Consider the following 17,010-nt stretch of genomic DNA (forward strand, 5'->3'; position numbering starts at 1 on the left):
TTTTTTTTGTGGTGAAAATCGAAACCAGTGATATAATACAGTTCAATTCTGTATATTAAACACTCCGTGAAAGAATTAACATAATCGGTTGGAATATAGAGATTTTATTAACGTTTATAGCAAAATCGTGTTTTTACCGCAAGAAACGACGATTTTTACAATTGGACGATTTACACAAACAAACACATATTCCTCTGCATGCGAACGTGAAATTGTTGTTATATATAGGTGAATCCACATGAATTTAACATTTTTTTAAGAAATTAGACAAATCCCACGGAATTTGTAGATTTTATTGATATTTATATAGCTAAAAATCTCGCAAAAACGAAATTTTTTGAAGGATTTTTTTTTTTGTGGGGAAAATCGAAACCAGTGATATAATACAGTTCAATCATGTATACTAAACACTCTGTGAAAGAATTAGCACAATCGGTTGGAATATAGAGATTTTATTAACGTTTATAGCAAAATCGTGTTTTTACCACAAGAAACGACGATTTTTACAATTGGACGATTTACACAAACAAACCCATATTCCTCTGCATGCGAACGTGAAATTGTTGTTATATATAGGTGAATCCACATGAATTTAACATTTTTTTAAGAAATTAGACAAATCCCGCGGAATTTGTAGATTTTATTGATATTTATAAAGTTAAAAATCTCGCAAAAACGAAATTTTTTGAAGGTTTTTTTTTGTGGGGAAAATCGAAACCATTGATTTAATACAGTTCAATCATGTATACTAAACGCTCTGTCAAAGAATTAGCACAATCGGTTGGAACATAGATATTTTATTAACGTTGATAGCAAAATCGTGTTTTTACCGCAAGAAACGACGATTTTTACAATTGGCCGATTTACACAAACAAACCCATATTCCTCTGCTTGCGAACGTGAAATTTTTGTGATATGTAGGTGAATCCACATGAATTTAACATTTTTTTAAGAAATTAGAATAATCCCACGGAATTTGTAGATTTTATTGACATTTATATAGTTAAAAATCTCGCAAAAACGAAATTTTTTGAAGGATTTTTTTTTGTGGTGAAAATCGAAACCAGTGATATAATACAGTTCAATTCTGTATATTAAACACTCTGTGAAAGAATTAGCATAAACGGTTGGAATATAGACATTTTATTAACGTTTATAGCAAAATCGTGTTTTTACCGCAAGAAACGACGATTTTTACAATTGGACGATTTACACAAACAAACCCATATTCCTCTGCATGCGAACGTGAAATTGTTGTTATATATAGGTGAATCCACATGAATTTAACATTTTTTTAAGAAATTAGACAAATCCCACGGAATTTGTAGATTTTATTGATATTTATATAGCTAAAAATCTCGCAAAAACGAAATTTTTTGAAGGATTTTTTTTTGTGGGGAAAATCGAAACCAGTGATATAATACAGTTCAATCATGTATACTAAACACTCTGTGAAAGAATTAGCACAATCGGTTGGAATATAGAGATTTTATGAACGTTTATAGCAAAATCGTGTTTTTAACGCAAGAAACGACGATTTTTACAATTGGACGATTTACACAAACAAACCCATATTCCTCTGCATGCGAACGTGAAATTGTTGTGATATGTAGGTGAATCCACATGAATTTAACATTTTTTTAAGAAATTAGAAAAATCCCACGGAATTTGTAGATTTTATTGACATTTATATAGTTAAAAATTTCGCAAAAACGAAATTTTTTGAAGGATTTTTTTTTGTGGGGAAAATCGAAACCAGTGATATAATACAGTTCAATTCTGTATATTAAACACTCTGTGAAAGAATTAGCACAATCGGTTGGAATATAGAGATTTTATGAACGTTTATAGCAAAATCGTGTTTTTAACGCAAGAAACGACGATTTTTACAATTGGACGATTTACACAAACAAACCCATATTCCTCTGCATGCGAACGTGAAATTGTTGTTATATATAGGTGAATCCACATGAATTTAACATTTTTTTAAGAAATTAGACAAATCCCGCGGAATTTGTAGATTTTATTGATATTTATAAAGTTAAAAATCTCGCAAAAACGAAATTTTTTGAAGGTTTTTTTTTTGTGGGGAAAATCGAAACCAGTGATTTAATACAGTTCAATCATGTATTCTAAACGCTCTGTCAAAGAATTAGCACAATCGGTTGGAACATAGAGATTTTATTAACGTTGATAACAAAATCGTGTTTTTACCGAAAGAAACGACGATTTTTACAATTGGACGATTTACACAAACAAACCCATATTCCTCTGCATGCGAACGTGAAAATGTTGTGATATGTAGGTGAATCCACATGAATTTAACATTTTTTTAAGAAATTAGAAAAATCCCACGGAATTTGTAGATTTTATTGACATTTATATAGTTAAAAATCTCGCAAAAACGAAATTTTTTGAAGGATTTTTTTTGTGGTGAAAATCGAAACCAGTGATATAATACAGTTCAATTCTGTATATTAAACACTCTGTGAAAGAATTAGCATAATCGGTTGGAATATAGAGATTTTATTAACGTTTATAGCAAAATCGTGTTTTTACCGCAAGAAACGACGATTTTTACAATTGGACGATTTACACAAACAAACCCATATTCCTCTGCATGCGAACGTGAAATTGTTGTGATATGTAGGTGAATCCACATGAATTTAACATTTTTTTAAGAAATTAGAAAAATCCCACGGAATTTGTAGATTTTATTGACATTTATATAGTTAAAAATTTCGCAAAAACGAAATTTTTTGAAGGATTTTTTTTTGTGGGGAAAATCGAAACCAGTGATATAATACAGTTCAATTCTGTATATTAAACACTCTGTGAAGGAATTAGCACAATCGGTTGGAATATAGAGATTTTATGAACGTTTATAGCAAAATCGTGTTTTTAACGCAAGAAACGACGATTTTTACAATTGGACGATTTACACAAACAAACCCATATTCCTCTGCATGCGAACGTGAAATTGTTGTGATGTGTAGGTGAATCCACATGAATTTAACATTTTTTTAAGAAATTAGACAAATCCCACGGAATTTGTAGATTTTATTGATATTTATATAGTTCAAAATCTCGCAAAAACGAAATTTTTTGAAGGATTTTTTTTTTTGTGGGAAAAATCGAAACCAGTGACGTAATACAGTTCAATTGTTTATATTAAACACTCCGTGAAAGAATTAGCACAATCGGTTGGAATATAGAGATTTTATTAACGTTTATAGCAAAATCGTGTTTTTACCGCAAGAAACGACGATTTTTACAATTGGACGCTTTACACAAACAAACCCATATTCCTCTGCATGCGAACGTGAAATTGTTGTTATATATAGGTAAATCCACATGAATTTGACATTTTTTTAACCAATTAGACAAATCCCACAGAATTTGTTGATTTTATAGATATTTACATAGTTAAAAATCTCGCAAAAACGAAATATTTTGAAGGATTTTTTTTTGTGGGGAAAATCGAAACCAGTGATATAATAGAGTTCAATTCTGTATATTAAACACTCTGTGAAAGAATTAGCACAATCGGTTGGAATATAGAGATTTTATGAACATTTATAGCAAAATCGTGTTTTTACCGCAAGAAACGACGATTTTTACAATTGGACGATTTACACAAACAAACCCATATTCCTCTTCATGCGAACGTGAAATTGTTGATATATGTAGGTGAATCCTCATGAATGTAACATTTTTTTAAGAAATTAGACAAATCCCACGGAATTTGTTGATTTTATAGATATTTATATAGTTAAAAATCTCGCAAAAACGAAATTTTTGAAGGATTTTTTTTTGTGGGGAAAATCGAAACCAGTGATATAATACAGTTCAATCATGTATACTAAACACTCTGTGAAAGAATTAGCACAATCGGTTGGAATATAGAGATTTTATTAACGTTTATAGCAAAATCTTATTTTTACCGCAAGAAACGACGATTTTTACAATTGGACGATTTACACAAACAAACCCATATTCCTCTGCATGCGAACGTGAAATTGTTGTTATATATAGGTGAATCCACATGAATTTAACATTTTTTTTAGAAATTAGACAAATCCCGCGGAATTTGTAGATTTTATTGATATTTATAAAGTTAAAAATCTCGCAAAAACGAAATTTTTTGAAGGATTTTTTTTTGTATGGCAAATCGAAACCAGTGATTTAATACAGTTCAATCATGTATACTAAACACTCTGTCAAAGAATTAGGACATTCGGTTGGAACATAGAGATTTTAATAACGTTTATAGCAAAATCGTTATTTTTACCGCAAGAAACGACGATTTTTACAATTGGACGATTTACACAAACAAACCCTTATTCCTCTGCATGCGAACGTGAAATTGTTGTTATATATAGGTGAATCCACATGAATTTAACATTTTTTTAAGAAATTAGACAAATCCCACGGAATTTGTAGATTTTATTGATATTTATATAGGTAAAAATCTCGCAAAAACGAAATTTTTTGAAGGATTTTTTTTTGTGGGGAAAATCGAAACCAGTGATATAATACAGTTCAATCATGTATACTAAACACTCTGTGAAAGAATTAGCACAATCGGTTGGAATATAGAGATTTTATTAACATTTATAAAAAAAATGGTGTTTTTACCGCAAGAAACGACGATTTTTACTATTGGACGATTTACACATACAAACCCATATTCCTCTGCATGCGAACGTGAATTTGTTGTGATATATAGATGATTCCACACGAATTTAACACTTTTTTAAGAAATTAGACAAATCCCACGGAATTTATAGATTTTATTCATATTTATGTAGTTATAAATCTCGCAAAAACGAAATTTTTTGAAAGATTTTGGTTAGTGGGGAAAATCGACACCAGTAACATAATACTGTTTAGTCACGTATATTAACCTCTCTGTGAAAGAATTAGCACAATCGGTTGGAATACAGAGATTTTAATAACATTTATAAAAAAATCGTGTTTTTACCGCAAGAAACGACGATTTATACAATTGGACAATTTACACACACAAACCCATATTCCCCTGCATGCGAACGTGAAATTGTAGCTTTATATAGGTGATTCCAAACGAATTTAACACTTTTTTAAGAAATTAGACAAATCCCACGGAATTTGTAGATTTTATTGATATTTATATAGTTATAAATCTCGCAAAAACGAAATTTTTTGAAAGATTTTGGTTTGTGGGAAAAATCGAAACCAGTGACATAATACTGTTTAGTCATGTATATTAAACACTCTGTGACAGAATTAGCACAATCGGTTTAATACAGAAGTTTTATTAACATTTATAGAAAAATCGTGTTTTTACCGCAAGAAACGACGATTTTTACAATTGGACGATTTACACATACAAACCCAAATTCCCCTGCATGCGAACGTGAAATTGTTGTTATATATATTGGTGATTCCACACGAATTTAACACTTTTTTAAGAAATTAGACAAATCCCACGGAATTTGTAGATTTTATTTATATTTATATTATTATAAATCTTGCAAAAACGAAATTTTTTGAAAGACTTTGGTTTGTGGGGTAAATCGAAACCAGTGACATAATACTGTTTAGTCACGTATATAAAACTCTCTGTGAAAGAATTAGCACAATCGGTTGGAATACAGAGATTTTATTAACATTTATTGAAAAATCGTGTTTTTACCGCATGAAATGACGATTTTTACAATTGGACGATATACTCATACAAACCCATATTCCCCAGCATGCGAACGTGAAATTGTTGTGATTTATAGGTGATTCCACACGAATTTAACACTTTTTTAAGAAATTAAACAAATCCCACGGAATTTGTAGATTTTATTCATATTTATATAGTTATAAATCTCGCAAAAACGAAATTTTTTGAAAGATTTTGGTTAGTTGGGAAAATCGAAACCAGTGACATAATACTGTTTAGTCACGTATATTAAACTCTCTGTGAAAGAATTAGCACAATCGGTTGGAATACAGAGGATTTATTAACATTTATAGAAAAATCGGGTTTTATACCGCAAGGAATGACGATTTTTACAATTGGACGATTTACACATACAAACCCTAATTCCCCTGCATGCGAACGTGAAATTGTTGTTATATATATGTGATTCCAAAGGAATTTAACACTATTTTAAGAAATTAGACATATCCCTCGGAATTTGTAGATTTTATTCACATTTATATAGTTATAAATCACGCAAAAACGAAATTTTTTGATATATTTTGGTTAGTTGGGAAAATCGAAACCAGTGACATAATACTGTTTAGTCATGTATATTAAACACTCTGTGAAAGAATTAGCACAATCGGTTGGAATACAGAGATTTATTTATCATTTATAGAAAAATCGTGTTTTTACCTCATGAAATGACGATTGTTACAATTGGAAGATTTACACAAACAAACCCATATTCCCCTGCATGCGAACGTGAAATTGTTGCTATATGTAGGTGATTCCGCACGAATTTATCACTTTTTTAAGAAATTAGACAAATTCCACGGAATTTGTAGATTTTATTGATATTTATATAGTTATAATTCTCGCAAAAACGAAATTTTTTGAAAGATTTTGGTTAGTGGGGAAAATCGAAACCAGTGATATAATACTGTTTAGTCATGTATATTAAACACTCTGTGAAAGAATTAGCACAATCGGTTTTAATACAGAGATTTTATTAACATTTATAAAAAAAATCGTGTTTTTACCGCAAGAAACGACGATTTTTACTATTGGACGCTTTACACACACAAACCCATATTCCCCTGCATGCGAACGTGAAATTGTTGTGATATATAGGTGATTGCACACGAAGTTAACACATTTTTACGAAATTAGACAAATCCCACGGAATTTGTAGTTTTTTATTTATATTGATATAGTTATAAATCTCGCAAAAAAGAAATTTTTTGAAAGACTTTGGTTTGAGGGGAAAATCGAAACAAGTGCCATAATACTGTTTAGTCACGTATATTAAACTCTCTGTGCAAGAATTAGCACAATCGGTTGGAATACAGAGATTCTAGGAACATTTATAGAAAAATCGTGTTTTTACCGCAAGAAACTACGATTTTTACATTTGGACGATTTACACATACAAACCCATATTCCTCTGCATGCGAACGTGAATTTGTTGTGATATATAGGTGATTCCACACGAATTTAACACTTTTTTAAGAAATTAGACAAATCCCACGGAATTTATAGATTTTATTCATATTTATGTAGTTATAAATCTCGCAAAAACGAAATTTTTTGAAAGATTTTGGTTAGTGGGGAAAATCGACACCAGTGACATAATACTGTATAGTCACGTTTATTAAACTCTCTGTGAAAGAATTAGCACAATCGGTTGGAATACAGAGATTTTAATAACATTTATAGAAAAATCGTGTTTTTACCGCAAGGAATGACGATTTTTACAATTGGACGATTAACACATACAAAGCCATATTCCCCTGCTTGCGAACGTGAAATTGTAGCTATATATAGGTGATTCCACACGAATTTAACACTTTTTTAAGAAATTAGACAAATCCCACGGAATTTGTAGATTTTATTCATAGTTACATAGTTATAAATCTCGCAAAAACGAAATTTTTTAAAAGATATTGGTTTGTGGGAAAAATCGAAACCAGTGACATAATACTGTTTAGTCATGTATATTAAACACTCTGTGACAGAATTAGCACAATCGGTTTGAATACAGAGATTTTATTAACATTTATAGAAAAATCGTGTTTTTACAGCAAGAAGCGACGATTTTTACAATTGGACGATTTACACCTACAAACCCATATTCCCCTGCATGCGAACGTGAAATTGTTGTTATATATAGGTGATTCCACACGAATTTAACACTTTTTTAAGAAATTAGACAAATCCCACGGAATTTGTAGATTTTATTTATATTTATATAGTTATAAATCTCGCAAAAACGAAATTTTTTGAAAGATTTTGGTTAGTGGGGAAAATCGACACCAGTGACATAATACTGTTTAGTCATATATATTAAACTCTCAGTGAAAGAATTAGGACAATCGGTTGGAATACAGAGATTTTATTAACATTTTTAGAAAAATCGTGTTTTTACCGCATGAAATGACGATTTTTACAATTGGACGATTTACACATACAAACCCAGATTCCTCTGCATGCGAACGTGCAATTGTTGTGATATATAGGTGATTCCACACGAATTTAACACTTTTTTAACAAATTAGACAAATCCCACGGAATTTGTAGATTTTATTCATATTTATATAGTTATAAATCTCGCAAAAACGAAATTTTTTGAAAGATTTTGGTTAGTTGGGAAAATCGAAACCAGTGACATAATACTGTTTAGTCACGTATATAAAACTCTTTGTGAAAGAATTAGCACATTCGGTTGGAATACAGAGATTTTATTACCATTTCTAGAAAAATCGTGTTTTTACCGCAAGAAACGTCGATTTTTACAATTGGACGATTTACACAAACAAACCCATATTCCCCTGCATGCGAACGTGAAATTGATGTTATATATAGGTGATTGCACACGAATTTAACACTTTTTTAAGAAATTAGACAAATCCCACTGAATTTGTAGTTTTATTCATATTTACATAGTTATAAATCTCGCAAAAACGAAATTTTTTGAAAGATTTTGGTTTGTGGGAAAAATCGAAACCAGTGACATAATACTGTTTAGTCATGTATATTAAACACTCTGTGACAGAATTAGCACAATCGGTTTAATACAGAGGTTTTATTAACATTTAAAGAAAAATCGTGTTTTTACCGCTAGAAACGACTATTTTTACAATTGGACGATTTACACATACAAACCCAAATTCCCCTGCATGTGAACGTGAAATTGTTGTTATATATATTGGTGATTCCACACGAATTTAACACTTTTTTAAGAAATTAGACAAATCCCACGGAATTTGTAGATTTTATTTATATTTATATAGTTAAAAATCTCGCAAAAACGAAATTTTTTGAAAGACTTTGGTTTGTGGGCTAAATCGAAACCAGTGACATAATACTGTTTAGTCACGTATATTAAACTCTCTGTGAAAGAATTAGCACAATCGGTTGGAATACAGAGATTTTATTAACATTTATAAAAAAATCGTGTTTTTACCGCATGAAATGACGATTTTTACAATTGGACGATATACTCATACAAACCCATATTCCCCTGCATGCGAACGTGAAATTGTTGTGATATATAGGTGATTCCACACGTATTTAACACTTTTTTAAGAAATTAGACAAATCCCACGGAATTTGTAGATTTTATTCATATTTATATAGTTATAAATCTCGCAAAAACGAAATTTTCTGAAAGATTTTGGTTAGTTGGGAAATCGAAACCAGTGACATAATACTGTTTAGTAACGTATATTAAACTCTCTGTGAAAGAATTAGCACAATCGGTTGGAATACAGAGGATTTATTTACATTTATATAAAAATCGGGTTTTTACCGCAAGGAATGACGATTTTTACAATTGGACGATTTACACAAACAAACCCAAATTCCCCTGCATGCGAACGTGAAATTGTTGTTATATATATATGTGATTCCAAAGGAATTTAAAACTTTTTTAAGAAATTAGACATATCCCTCGGAATTTGTAGATTTTATTCACATTTATATAGTTATAAATCACGCAAAAACGAAATTTTTTGATATATTTTGGTTAGTGGGGAAAATCGAAACCAGTGACATAATACTGTTTAGTCACGTATATTAAACACTCTGTGAAAGAATTAGCACAATCGGTTGGAATACAGAGATTTATTTAACATTTATAGAAAAATCGTGTTTTTACCTCATGAAATGACGATTGTTACAATTGGACGATTTCCTCAAACAAACCCATATTCCCCTGCATGCGAACGTGAAATTGTTGCTATATGTAGGTGATTCCGCACGAATTTAACACTTTTTTAAGAAATTAGACAAATCCCACGGAATTTGTAGATTTTATTGATATTTATATAGTTATAATTCTCGCAAAAACGAAATTTTTTGAAAGATTTTGGTTAGTGGGGAAAATCGAAACCAGTGATATAATACTGTTTAGTCATGTATATTAAACACTCTGTGAAAGAATTAGCACAATCGGTTGGAATACAGAGATTTTATTAACATTTATAGAAAAATCGTCTTTTTTCCGCATGAAATGACGATTTTTACAATTGGACGATTTACAACTACAAACCCATATTCCCCTGCATGCGAACGTGAAATTGTTGTTATATATAGGTGATTCCACACGAATATAACACTTTTTTAAGAAATTAGACAAATCCCCCGGAATTTGTAGATTTTATTCATATTTATATAGTTATAAATCTCGCAAAAACAAAAATTTTTGAAAGATTTTGGTTTGTGGGCAAAATCGAATCCAGTGACATAATACTGTTTAGTAACTTATATTGAACTCTCTGTGAAAGGATTAGCACAATCGGTTGGAATACAGAGATTTTATTAACATTTATAGAAAAATCGTGTTTTTACCGCATGAAATGAGGATTTTTACAAATGGACGATTTACACATACAAACCCATATTCCCCTGCATGCGAACGTGAAATTGTTGTTATATATAGGTGATTCCACAGGAATTTAACACTTTTTTTAAGAAATTAGACATATCCCTCGGAATTTGTAGATTTTATTCATATTTATATAGTTATAAATCACGCAAAAACGAAATTCTTTGAAATATTTTGGTTAGGGGGGAAAATCGAAACCAGTGACATAATACTGTTTAGTCATGTATATTAAACACTCTGTGAAAGAATTAGCACAATCGGTTGGAATACAGAGATTTTATTAACATTTAGAGAAAAATCGTGTTTTTAACGCATGAAATGAGGATTTTTACAATTGGACGATTTACACATACAAACCCATATTCCCCTGCATGCGAACGTGAATTTGTTGTGATATATAGGTGATTCCACACGAACTTAACACTTTTTTAAGAAATTAGACAAATCCCACGGAATGTGTAGATTTTATTCATATTTATATAGTTATAAATCTCGCAAAAACGAAATTTTTTGAAAGATTTTGGTTAGTGGGGAAAATCGACACCAGTGACATAATACTGTTTAGTCACATATATTAAACTCTCAGTGAAAGAATTAGCACAATCGGTTGGAATACAGAGATTTTATTAACATTTATAAAAAAATCGTGTTTTTACCGCATGAAATGACGATTTTTACAATTGGACGATTTACACATACAAACCCAGATTCCTCTGCATGCGAACGTGAAATTGTTGTGATATATAGGTGATTCCACACGAATTTAACACTTTTTTACGAAATTAGACAAATCCCACGGAATTTGTAGATTTTATTCATATTTATATAGTTATAAATCTCGCAAAAACGAAATTTTTTGAAAGATTTTGGTTAGTTGGGAAAATCGAAACCAGTGACATAATACTGTTTAGTCATGTATATTAAACACTCTGTGACAGAATTAGCACAATCGGTTTGAATACAGAGGTTTTATTAACATTTATAGAAAAATCGTGTTTTTACCGCAAGATACGACGATTTTTACAATTGGACGATTTACACAAACAAACCCATATTCCCCAGCATGCGAACGTGAAATTGTTGTTATATATAGGTGATTGCACACGAATTTAACACTTTTTTAAGAAATTAGACAAATCCCACTGAATTTGTAGCTTTTATTCATATTTACATAGTTATAAATCTCGCAAAAACAAAATTTTTTGAAAGATTTTGGTTTGTGGGAAAAATCGAAACCAGTGACATAATACTGTTTAGTCATGTATATTAAACACTCTGTGACAGAATTAGCACAATCGGTTTAATACAGAAGTTTTATTAACATTTATAGAAAAATCGTGTTTTTACCGCAAGAAACGACGATTTTTATAATTGGACGATTTACACATACAAACCCAAATTCCCCTGCATGCGAACGTGAAATTGTTGTTATATATATTGGTGATTCCACACGAATTTAACACTTTTTAAGAAATTAGACAAATCCCACGGAATTTGTAGATTTTATTTATATTTATATAGTTATAAATCTCGCAAAAACGAAATTTTTTGAAAGACTTTGGTTTGTGGGGTAAATCGAAACCAGTGACATAATACTGTTTAGTCACGTATATTAAACTCTCTGTGAAAGAATTAGCACAATCGGTTGGAATACAGAGGATTTATTAACATTTATAGAAAAATCGGGTTTTTACCGCAAGGAATGACGATTTTTACAATTGGACGATTTACACATACAAACCCTAATTCCCCTGCTTGCGAACGTGAAATTGTTGTTATATATATGTGATTCCAAAGGAATTTAACACTTTTTTAAGAAATTAGACATATCCCTCGGAATTTGTAGGTTATATTCACATTTATATAGTTATGAATCACGCAAAAACGAAATTTTTTGATATATTTTGGTTAGTTGGGAAAATCGAAACCAGTGACATAATACTGTTTAGTCATGTATATTAAACACTCTGTGAAATAATTAGCACAATCGGTTGGAATACAGAGATTTATTTAACATTTATAGAAAAATCGTGTTTTTACCTCATGAAATGACGATTGTTACAATTGGAAGATTTACACAAACAAACCCATATTCCCCTGCATGCGAACGTGAAATTGTTGCTATATGTAGGTGATTCCGCACGAATTTAACACTTTTTTAAGAAATTAGACAAATTCCACGGAATTTGTAAATTTTATTGATATTTATATAGTTATAATTCTCGCAAAAACGAAATTTTTTGAAAGATTTTGGTTAGTGGGGAAAATCGAAACCAGTGATATAATACTGTTTAGTCATGTATATTAAACACTCTGTGAAAGAATTAGCACAATCGGTTGGAATACAGAGATTTTATTAACATTTATAGAAAAATCGTCTTTTTCCGCATGAAATGACGATTTTTACAATTGGACGATTTACACATACAAACCCATATTCCCCTGCATGCGAACGTGAAATTGTTGTTATATATAGGTGATTCCACACGAATTTAACACTTTTTTATGAAATTAGACAAATCCCCCGGAATTTGTAGATTTTATTCATATTTATATAGTTATAAATCTCGCAAAAACGAAATTTTTTGAAAGATTTTGGTTTGTGGGAAAAATCGAAACCAGTGACATAATACTGTTTAGTCATGTATATTAAACACACTGTGACAGAATTAGCACAATCGGTTTGAATACAGAGATTTTATTAACATTTATAGAAAAATCGTGTTTTTACCTCAAGAAACGACGATTTTTACAATTGGACGATTTACACATACAAACCCATATTCCCCTGCATGCGAACGTGAAATTGTTGTTATATATATGGGTGATTACACACGAATTTAACACTTTTTTAAGAAATTAGACAAATCCCCCGGAATTTGTAGATTTTATTCATATTTATATAGTTATAAATCTCGCAAAAACGAAATTTTTTGAAAGAATTTGGTTTGTGGGCAAAATCGAATCCAGTGACATAATACTGTTTAGTAACTTATATTGAACTCTCTGTGAAAGAATTAGCACAATCGGTTGGAATACAGAGATTTTATTAACATTTATAGAAAAATCGTGTTTTTACGGCATGAAATGAGGATTTTTACAAATGGACGATTTACACATACAAACCCATATTCCCCTGCATGCGAACGTGAATTTGTTGTGATATATAGGTGATTCCACACGAATTTAACACTTTTTTAAGAAATTAGACAAATCCCACGGAATTTGTAGATTTTATTCATATTTATATAGTTATAAATCTCGCAAAAACGAAATTTTTTGAAAGATTCTGGTTAGTGGGGAAAATAGACACCAGTGACATAATACTGTTTAGTCACGTATATAAAATTCTCTGTGAAAGAATTAGCACAATCGGTTGGAATACAGAGATTTTAATAACATTTATAGAAAAATCGTGTTTTTACCGCAAGGAATGACGATTTTTACAATTGGACGATTTACACATACAAACCCATATTCCCCTGCTTGCGAACGTGAAATTGTTGAAATATATAGGTGGTTCCACAGGAATTTAACACTTTTTTAAGAAATTAGACATATCCCTCGGAATTTGTAGATTTTATTGATATTTATATAGTTATAAATCACGGTAAAACGAAATTTTTTGAAATATTTTGGTTAGTGGGGAAAATCGAAACCAGTGACATAATACTGTTTAGTCATGTATATTAAACACTCTGTGAAAGAATTAGCACAATCGGTTGGAATACAGAGATTTAATTAACATTTATAAAAAAATCGTGTTTTTACCGCAAGAAACGACGATTTATACAATTGGACAATTTACACACACAAACCCATTTTCCCCTGCATGCGAACGTGAAATTGTTGCTATATATAGGTGATTCCACACGAATTTAACCCTTTTTTAAGAAATTAGACAAATCCCACGGAATTTGTACATTTTATTCATAGTTACATAGTTATAAATCTCGCAAAAACGAAATTTTTTGAAAGATTTTGGTTTGTGGGCAAAATCGAAACCAGTGACTTAATACTGTTTAGTCATGTATATTAAACACTCTGTGACAGAATTAGCACAATCGGTTTGAATACAGAGATTTTATTAACATTTATAGAAAAATCGTGTTTTTACCGCAAGAAACGACGATTTTTACAATTGGACGATTTACACATACAAACCCATATTCCCCTGCATGCGAACGTGAAATTGTTGTTATATATAGGTGATTACACACGAATTTAACACTTTTTTAAGAAATTAGACAAATCCCACGGAATTTGTAGATTTTATTCATAGTTACATAGTTATAAATCTCGCAAAAACGAAATTTTTTGAAAGATTTTCTTTAGTTGGGAAAATCGAAACCAGTGACATAATACTGTTTAGTCATGTATATTAAACACTCTGTGAAAGAATTAGCACAATAGTTTGGAATACAGAGGATTTATTAACATTTATAGAAAAATCGTGTTTTTACCGCAAGGAATGACGATTTTTACAATTGGACGATTTACACATACAAACCCACATTCCCCTGCATGCGAACGTGAAATTGTTGTGATATATAGGTGATTCCACACGAATTTAACACTTTTTTAACAAATTAGACATTTCCCTCGGAATTTGCAGATTTTATTCATATTTATATAGTTATAAATCTCGCAAAAACGAAATTTTTTGAAATATTTTGGTTAGTGGGGAAAATGGAAACCAGTGACATAATACTGTTTAGTAATGAATATTAAACACTCTGTGAAAGAATTAGCACAATCGGTTGGAATACAGAGATTTAATTAACATTTATAAAGAAATCGCGTTTTTACCGCAAGAAACGACGATTTTTACAATTGGACAATTTACACAAACAAACCCATATTCCCCTGCATGCGAACGTGAATTTGTTGCTATATGTAGGTGATTCCACACGAATTTAACACTTTTTTAAGAAATTAGACAAATCCCACGGAATTTGTAGATTTTATTCATATTTATATAGTTATAAATCTCGCAAAAACGAAACTTTTTGAAAGATTTTGGTTTGTGGGCAAAATCGAATCCAGTGCCATAATACTGTTTAGTCACGTATATTAAACTCTCTGTGAAAGAATTATCACAATAGGTTGGAATACAGAGATTTTATTACCATTTGTAGAAAAATCGTGTTTTTACCGCAAGAAACGACGATTTTTACAATTGGACGATTTACACAAACAAACCCATATTCCCCTGCATGCGAACGTGAAATTGTTGTTATATATAGGTGATTGCACACGAATTTAACACTTTTTTAAGAAATTAGACAAATCCCACTGAATTTGTAGCTTTTATTCATATTTACATAGTTATAAATCTCGCAAAAACGAAATTTTTTGAAAGATTTTGGTTAGTGGGGAAAAACGAAACCAGTGATATAATACTGTTTAGTCATGTATATTAAACACTCTGTGAAAGAATTAGCACAACCGCTTGGAACACAGAGATTTTATTAACATTTATAGAAAAATCGTCTTTTTTCCGCATGAAATGACGATTTTTACAATTGGACGATTTACACATACAAACCCATGTTCCCCAGCATGCGAACGTGAAATTGTTGTTATATATAGGTGATTCCACAGGAATTTAACACTTTTTTAAAAAAATTAGACATATCCCTCGGAATTTGTAGATTTTATTCATATTTATATAGTTATAAATCACGCAAAAACGAAATTTTTCTAAATATTTTGGTTAGTGGGGAAAATCGAAACCAGTGACATAATACAGTTTAGTCATGTATATTAAACACTCTGTGATAGAATTAGCACAATCGGTTTTAATACAGAGATTTAATTAACATTTGTAAAAAAAATCGTGTTTTTACCGCAAGAAAAGACGATTTTTACTATTGGACGCTTTACACAAACCAACCCATATCCCCCTGCATGCGAACGTGAAATTGTTGTGATATATAGGTGATTGCACACGAAGTTAACACTTTTTTAAGAAGTTAGACAAATCCCACGGAATTTGTAGATTTTATTTATATTTATATAGTTATAAATCTCGCAAAATGAAATTTTTTGAAAGACTTTGGTTTGAGGGGAAAATCGAAACCAGTGACATAATACTGTTTAGTCACGTATATTAAACTCGCTGTGCAAGAATTAGCACAATCGGTTGGAATACAGAGATTTTAGGAACATTTATAGAAAAATCGTGTTTTTACCACAAGAAACTACGATTTTTACAATTGGACGATTTACACATACAAACCCATATTCCCCTGCATGCGAACGTGAATTTGTTGTGATATATAGGTGATTCCACACGAATTTAACACTTTTTTAAGAAATTAGACAAATCCCACGGAATTTGTAGTTTTTATTCATATTTATATAGTTATAAATCTCGCAAAAACGAAATTTTTTGAAAGATTTTGGTTAGTGGGGAAAATCGACACCAGTGACATAATACTGTTTA

The sequence above is a fragment of the Periplaneta americana genome, chromosome 15, assembly GCF_040183065.1.
Source record: "Periplaneta americana isolate PAMFEO1 chromosome 15, P.americana_PAMFEO1_priV1, whole genome shotgun sequence".
Classification (NCBI taxonomy): Eukaryota; Metazoa; Arthropoda; class Insecta; order Blattodea; family Blattidae; genus Periplaneta; species Periplaneta americana.